Source organism: Ruditapes philippinarum, unplaced genomic scaffold (genome assembly GCF_026571515.1).
Source record: "Ruditapes philippinarum isolate M1 unplaced genomic scaffold, ASM2657151v2 ctg7443_1_1_1_1, whole genome shotgun sequence".
Classification (NCBI taxonomy): domain Eukaryota; kingdom Metazoa; phylum Mollusca; class Bivalvia; order Venerida; family Veneridae; genus Ruditapes; species Ruditapes philippinarum.
In genome coordinates this window covers 7,636-16,435 of record NW_026853401.1, presented here as the reverse complement: position 1 = coordinate 16,435, position 8,800 = coordinate 7,636, and the positions used below count along the sequence as shown (strand labels likewise).

General features: G+C 31.2%; 1 long non-coding RNA gene across 1 annotated transcript; it reads right to left on the bottom strand.

Annotated features, from left to right (window-relative positions):
• Positions 1–1,745: 1,745 nt before the first annotated feature.
• On the bottom strand, positions 1,746–7,880 carry LOC132736778 (uncharacterized). Its single transcript, XR_009626626.1, has 5 exons — positions 7,724–7,880; positions 5,519–5,595; positions 3,807–4,050; positions 2,372–2,527; positions 1,746–1,872 (listed from the first exon to the last, which is right to left on the bottom strand). It is a non-coding gene; the product is annotated as an uncharacterized LOC132736778 (long non-coding RNA).
• Positions 7,881–8,800: the final 920 nt, after the last annotated feature.

The following is an 8,800-nucleotide window of genomic DNA, read 5'->3' as shown; positions in this document are numbered from 1 at the left end:
TTGGGGATTAATAGTTATTATCAATCTGATATTCAAGTTATCAATCAACCCATGTGCATATAGACTGGATAGTGTTCAAACAACTCGAAAAGAAAATGGTTGAAAAATCTTTGTTTCTATGCATACTAGTAATAAGTGTTCCATCAGGGATAAACTTTCAGTGATTGTGAATACATGACTTATCAAAGTCACAATTTCATCCAGAGAGATTCATGAAATTCTCACAAAACAATAAGTAAAGTATGATTAGTTAAAACTAGAACTATCACTAAATGTGATTAATACCCCCACAAGACTGCTTTGGACATTAGGATGTAACAGAATACCTTGTAAAAGAATTGAAATAGAGTTATGTTTGTGGGCAATTAAAGATAGTAAGTTGTGGTTCTTGTATGTTGCATTTCCTTTCAATGTGGTTGACCATTGATGAAGTTTTATTGAATTACTCTATAATAAGTCCAGAAAGACAAGGAAAAAGATCAATAACTCTATAAATACTGCAGATTGAGTAATGGTTATTGTACACTGCACTTTCTCTCATTTCGCTTGACCATTGTATGAATTTGTATTGAATTCAAACTACATGTACTAGTTTTCAAGTTATGCACTGGACAAAAGTAATTAAGGGCACTAACTGTAGGGTCATTCCTGCAAAGTTTTATTACTGTGCAGTCTTTGGTTTCGGAGGAGATTTGATTAAAGAAATTTTTGACGACTCACGACAACTGATGGTGGGGGATCACAATAGTTCACCATGAGCACGTTGTGCTCAGGTGAGCTAAAAAGTAATGATCAAAGTATAAGTTTGTGGATGACCTCGGCAATGCCATGACTGTAACAATACCTCTATTTTTTAAAAAGAAAAAGTCGAGCTAAAAAGGAGCATAACAGCATCAAAAATAATTTATTGAAACTAAATCTGCCTTTTGATACTAACATGGCAAATGTCAACTCACTTCATTTCCTTCATAAGTTGTCCTGCAGAAATCAATTGAACACCATAACTTATAACATGCTTTCAGTAAAAAATGACATTACTTTTAGATTATTTCACAATAAAGTATAATTTCAAAAGTAGCCAGACCCTTATTTGAATGAGGATGAAAAGCCTATAAACAAACAGAAATTTTGTGGGAAATACATTTATTTCTCAGAAAAATGTGATAAATAAAAAAGTAGATAATTAATATTTGCAAATCATGAAGGAAATTAAACAAATTCAGGAAATATGACAGAATCACTTTCAAATCTGAACATTGAAAATTAATGATTCTACACAGAAAAAAAAAATCTGCTCTCTTTGGCTTGTATGATGGGCTATAGACCTCGGACATAATAAGGTGTCATATCTGAACTACTTTCAGTCACAGTAAAATAGCAGCCTCCATTTACCAACATTGTGCCAAAGTTATACATTGTATATGTTTTTTCAATGCCATTCATGAAAATATTAAATCTGCTGTTCACTCTATGAAATATATTTGGATCTTGCATGCAAAAGAAACAAATACCCATTATATGATATGTTCCAAATTTCTTCATACTTACAAAAATTATATATTTATGTAAATTAGTTCATTAACAAGCAAAACTGTAATTTCATTGTTCTGACGAACACTCTGTAGTGTTTTTGTTAAAACAGCCATACTCCAAGACCGACAAGTTTTCTGTGGCATTATATTATCCAAAATTAACAATATTGGGAAATAATGGAAAACAAAAATATTAACAAATACATGTATAAAATAAAACCAATGTATATTAATTTAATGTCCATTTATAGTTGAAACTGCGAAATTTAGCTATGTCAACGTCTGAAGGGATTCCAGTTCAATTAATCTTGTGTACTCCCATAACTGAAGCTACAAATATCTGAAAATAAAATATATTTGTCATGTTGCAAGTAATTGTTTATCTGGCACTGAATATATTCAACATCATAAAGACAATGTGCTCCATACATAACAATTTACCAGTAAAATCGAAGACATATTTCTTATATATATTATATATATATATATATCTTTATCATATCTTTGCATGAATTATCATAGTAAGCTTACACCACTATGTAAAATGCTAGTTTCTGGTCACAAGAAAATCAAAAGCAATGGATGGTGTGATATACAGACTTAATTAACTTTACAAATGCTGCTGAAAAACAAACAAGAATATTGTCAATTTCTTTCAATTAAATGATAGGACAAATATTGGTTTCAATTAATGCTGCTGTACAAGAATAGAACATCACTTCTAACTGCAAGCAGAACCATAGTGTATTCTGGTGTCAGGAAAATAATTATTATCGCCTATTTTTGTATCTCATGCTTTCTTTAGATGGATAACAGTAAAAATTTAAAGTGTACTATACCTAAATTGGTATTCTGTATGCTGAAGTTTCCTTTTGAATACAGAAATAACTCCTTCACATAGTAAGCTTCACTTCAATTAAGTTGTTCCAGAAATAATACATTGTTCTACTTGGTACTTCAGACAGCTTCATTTAAACAGAGTGGGCAACTTCTTACTGCAAAGTGGGAGCAAGGTTTAGTAAAACAATTAAACAGCATAATTTGTTCAAATACAAGAAACTAGAAGCAGGGCATAATCTGTTATTGTTTTTCAGAAAAATAATTGAAAATTTAACTTTTGAATGGATCATTTCACTATGAGCATACATTTCAATTTTTTAATTTTCTAGTGTAACATGTTTACAGTAATATATATTTTTTTGTATGATTACTAGTCCTACAATGAATTAATGTAATTCTGGAAAGGAAAATTTTAATTTTAAATACTTTGTCATGATTTTGAATTAGTAAAGGTCTGCAATGATATCAGTCAAACATTAGAAAGGAAAACCCTGATATACAACAACATCGGTGCAAGTTGAAAATTTGGAAAAACCCTTAACCCATTGCTTCATGAGCATTTTGTGAAAAATGGCTGTTTTCATTGAAAAGTCTCCCGTTACAAGTTCAAATTGCTATAATACTATAAAAACTGCTTCAACACTAATCAAACTTGGCACAAATGTTGACTGGACCATTGCCCTTGCAACAACATGCTCAGGCTTAAATTTTCTGTTACCATGGCAACGAGGGGACATCTCAAAATTGCCAGAAATCACTATTTTGCGTTGATTTTTTCCATCATAATTGATTTCAAAGTGCTGCAACTTCTCAATGGATTGAGATAGAGTCAAATGCTTTTCAGCGTTGGTTACACGTTTCCTTATGATCAATCTGAGGTCATTTATAGCCTCTCACAAGTCCAAAATTTTCTTGGCGATGAGGGGGACTCAGCCCCCCTTCAAACCCCCCAAACAGAAGGGGGCACATCCCCCTTCTGGCAACCCCCTGATGTATCTTTTGGTTGGGGGGCCGCGCCGAAAAAGTGGTCACTTTTTTTAACAACATTTCTCAAACAAAAACAAGTGTTGGGGGCCTAAATAAGGCATTTTTTCACCATTTGAGACAACAAAAAAGGGGGGGTGAAAAAGGCGTTAAAAGGCGTGTATATGAAGTAATGGGTTAAACTATAATTCATTTATTAATCATTTTTCCACATAATCTAATAGTAAAACATGATGATATTTGTCACAAAATCTTAGGCTTCAGGCATATGCACCATGCAACAAGTGATTACAGTAAACATGTTTAAAAAGTTTGATGACTGTAATTAATTACTAAGGGATCAGTAATTACCACAAGATGACAAACCTTAGAACCTTATGATAAGGAAAGACCTTTAATGTACATGCAATCAACAACAGACCTAAATTTATTATTGAAAAAATGACAAACCTGTATGAATTTTTTTCTTCTCTGCAGCAGAAACCTCTTCCTTACAGATAATTGCAAAGAATCTATAAATAGGATCATGATGATCATCATCACGATGAAGACTTCATGGCTGAAACTTCATCACTTTTTGCTATAACAAACTACCAGTTTGAGCTATCTTGTCCTGTATACATGTATATAACTTGTCTGAACCTACATGTACTGTACCTTCACTGTTATCAAACAGTAACATGACAGAAGTCACCTAAAAAAAAGCAAAACAAAATTTAATGTCTTATAATATATTAAAGATCATGCACAAGTAATCAGTATTAAACAAGCAAGTTATATCATTTTACCACAATTTTTTCTGCACATATGATATTATCTGCATTAAATATATATATTAAATAATAACTTTTTAAAGGTCCATTAAGCCTTAGAAAAGATAACATTTTTTTTTTCAAACTTTCCTTTTAAAAATATTTGTTTGCAGTTCTCAAATAGTTAACACTGGAACTCATTGACACATACTAATGTAGATAATTAATTTTTGGAAATTGGGTATAATTACATTTAATTGGGTATTTGAAAATGAAATTTTCAATAAAAATACTTTGCTCAAAAATTTTCCCCCACCCTTTTCCAACAATTAAACCTGTTTGTTTCCCTTTACTTTTTCCCATTTCAAAAAATTTAAAATGCAACCAAAAATTCCCTTCTTTAAATAATTGAAACCACAAATTTTCCCCTTTTCTAAACTACAAAAATTATTTATCTTTAAACACAACCCTAAAATGGGGCTTTTAAGTTTTTCAATTTTTTTTCCCCAGAGATTTTTTAAAAATCCCTTTAAAAACCAAATCTATAGTTTAATTTCTAAAACAAAAAGATAATGAAAAATTAACTAAACTTTTAAAAGTACAAAACAACTTACAGCAAATTATACATTTTTCAATATAATAAGATACAAAAAAAAAAACTGTTTCTCTCTGTAACCAAAGAGAAATCATAAATATTGTAAACTTCAGACTCATACTCTTATTACTACCTTTAGCTAAGGTTGTTATAATATATGTACTTTTCCAGTCAAAATGAGGTAAATATTTTTCAAGGAATTCTTCTTATAAATTAATATGCGAACACAAAACAAATAAATATTAACAATATGACAATAAGTTAAATTCAGTATTTGACCATGATGGTCAGTCATCTAAAGGTAAATGTCATATATGAATTACTTAAAGGGACTCCACTGAGGCTTTTTGACATGACCAGAATGGAAATAATATTTCAAGATTGATAATTTGATATTCTATTTGATGTAGATCTTGGCAAAAAACCTATATGCAAAAAATTTCAGATCATGCACTCGCTCTGTTTTTCCCAGAATGATTACTTGAATAGTGTAAAATGTCCCAAAAATGAACAGTGCTTTTGATTCATACATGTATTGGGAAGAATAGAATTAGAATAGCACAAATATACAATTTTCAATGTATTTCTGAATATATTTCTTAATAGTATGTGCATATCATTCTGGACACAAGGAAAAAACAACAGCATTTATTGCAAAAAAAGCTGGTATACTGCTTTTGTACAGGAAATACTTCCATGACAGTAGTGTTGTTCTTAAATTTGACTACTAAGTCAAATATGTGTTTCAAATTTTCCAGAGCTCAATAAAATAAATGTGGGTTTTTCTTATAAACAAACATTTAAAGAGAACTTACACTGAACAATACTATCATAGTATGTCTTGACCATGTCACATTTAAAACCTCACACAACAGTTTATTATATCACACACCTGAAATAAATGCATTTCTTATTTAACATTCATATGATTTTCATATCAACAATAAAGCATTCCCAACTTAAAGTTATCTAAATCATTTGGCTTAATAGTCAAATCAGCTACATCATGTACATGTATATATACCAACTCAAAACAGGTCAATGCATCAAACTATTGGGACAAATCAGAAGCAAGTAAAATGTTGACCTTAACCATTCAGACAATATCATTCATGTTTATAATATACAATGATTATTTGTGAAATTAATCAGTCAAATCCCATGACGTTATCAATTTAATTTCATATATATATATTTTTTCTTATATCAACAATTTTTTCATATTATTAGAAAATCCCCTAATCATCATGTAAATAAAGTGTTATATGATACACAGTCTAAGTACTATCGTCCGTTTTTGTATGCACTAGCATAGAGCAGAATGGGGAACCACGCACTTGTTTGTGGGAGAACACTTCTGGATCAGGAATTACCTTCTAAAAAATCTAGTTGTAGAATCTTTCTTTAAATACAGGTAAATATGACTGAGTGACAGGGCTTGAGCAAAATAAATAAAATCCAGTTGTTTGCATGTGTGTTTGTCCTAAGTGGTCTCTTTATTCGCTCATTTAAAGCTTAATACTAGGTAATTATGTACATAAAGAGAAACAGAAATTATAAAAAAAAGTCCAAAATAGCAATATTGAAAATGCTGCAGACTCAGTTTGATTGAGCCAGTTTATGGATAGTACTGGAAAGTGCATGCTACTGTTCACACCCAATAGCATTAGGTTAAGCAGTATTCAACATTTAAACATGTAATGGTAAATTTTTTAAATTAGAAACATTAGCAGGTGTATTTTTATGGCAGTGATCATGGAACCTCCAATGTGACATGTTAGTGCCATTCCATGAAAAGTGGCGTATGATTCCCAAAGAATACAATGTGTGTTCCCTTAATGAAAAAAAGAATGGGGGAACTGAAAAAAAAGGATACTGTTCTTCAAGATTCTGTGTATTTTTTTCTGCGTTTTTCAAAAACTTTGGTTTAGATTGTTTCAATAATTAGAGTAATTTAGACTATAAAAACTGAATTTGCAAAATATTTGAACTCAGTTAGTGTCAGTGTGAGAACTGAAGCCTAAAGAATAATCAGACACCTCCTCTAGGACAGACTTACTACATGTAAGGCCTTACTGTTTGCATGTAAACAAAGTAGTTTTTTGACTTCCATACAAAATACTAAATCACTTTAACTATACTGATTGCTAAAAAGCAACAGCTGAGGCAAAAGTTGGTTCAGATAATTGCCCATTGAGTAACTTTTTGGAAGTTATAACAGGCCACCAATAACAGGCTTTTGAGAAATAAATTAAAATCATTTCTGGGGCATAATGGGCCTTAAAGCCAGTATGTGCTAGGGGGGCAAGGACAGTAACTTTCATTTTCCAGTACTGTTTAGCCTCAAACAAACCGAACCTGCAACATTTTCAATTGTGTCATTTTGGGTGTTCTTAAGGGATTCTATTTTTCCTCTATGATATGCATTGTAAACATAAACAATAATTTTTGATTCACCAATCTGCCATTATATAATGTCATGCGACAAATATCATGGCCAATAGAACTATAGAAAATACAATGTATGACAATCTGCTTGTAGAAACGAATATCTAGGAGTAAATAAAATCAATATATTATCATACTTATCTATTACATCAATCTATTATCTAGTTTATTTATTAAAACTCTGAAAGTTATATTAAATATCATAATATATTATTGATACAAATGAGAATCCAGATTAATTCAATAATTTATTATTATACTGTTAGTTCTGTTAAACCTTTATCTGTTATCTATTAAATATAAAGGATATACCAAACAAATTCCAAAAATACCCAAACCATAAATATTTTTCAGTCCAAATGTATTTTAAAAAATTTTGTTAATTTTAGGTGGGGCGAATCGTCACTAAATTCGGACGAATCGTCATTGTGGCGAATCGTTTATACCCTGTTACCGACAATTTTTATTTATAAACAAATATATCTTCAAAAATTAATCTCACGGGTGGTTCAGTTTCATAAAATCTTTCTTATTTAATCGAGGTAAACTGTCAAAATTACTCAAGAACTTACAATTTCTTCAAAATATCCTGGATGTCTGTATCAAATAACGAAAGTCGAATCAAGCTGTGGAAGAAGCATGGCTGACCTCAGTGACCTGTCACGTGATTCAATCGCGCATTGATATTTTTTCTGTACACAGCACAAATTTACTATAATTTTCGTTATCATAATACATTTCAAAATGTATGATAACCCTCCTGTAATGAATGAAGGTACGGATTTTCTAACTTGTTACCGACAATATGGAACTATTTACTACGTGCATGTATAATTCAGCCGAAATTCGGTTCGCAGTAAGCCTGAGATGTAGCTTATAACTTTGGCTCGCTTTGCGCAAGCGCAGCGACCCAAAAAGTTCTTCTAATGAGTAAACAGTTGACGAAAGTTGCTTATTGAGTGATGTGATCTGGCATTAGTCACGCAAAAATTACCTATTATTACTTGTCAAAAAACGTTATTAAACGTTATTACCTGAGTACTCAGGAACACATTGGAATGTTGGTTTTCAACTAAGATGAATAGTATATAACCTGTTGGCGACAAATCATTCTACCCATGCTTCAATAATGGCTCAAGTGATCCATGGTGATGCATAGAACCCATAGTCACTGTGCTGTCTCAAGGTGAAGGTCACAAAGACTGATGTCAGACATTTTCATGCCTGATGCTCTATAAATCCTATACCCTTCGAAGAACTTTCTTGAACTTGGCTCTAGAAATGATGTGCAGAATTCATGCCACTGGTGTATCAGAACATAGTTAAGGCCACACTTGAAAGTCAAATGTTAGACAATGTCTATAATCCTTGAAGGATGTCCTTTAAACTTTACTATATGTTCACCTTAAAAAATATAAGATAAATGGCTCCCACAAAGTATCCTGTCTTGGGTGTATGGCACTAGTATGAAAGCACTTGAAAGTTTTGATATTATTATTCCTTTAATCTAGGGAACCAGTTTAGAGATTGCTGGAACCAAAAGTTTAAACATTTTGGCACCTTGTCTGAATTTGACTAACAGTTCAGTGACACATTTCAAATACATGTATTATATACTGATTAACCTATATTTAGTGATAGATAGCTCC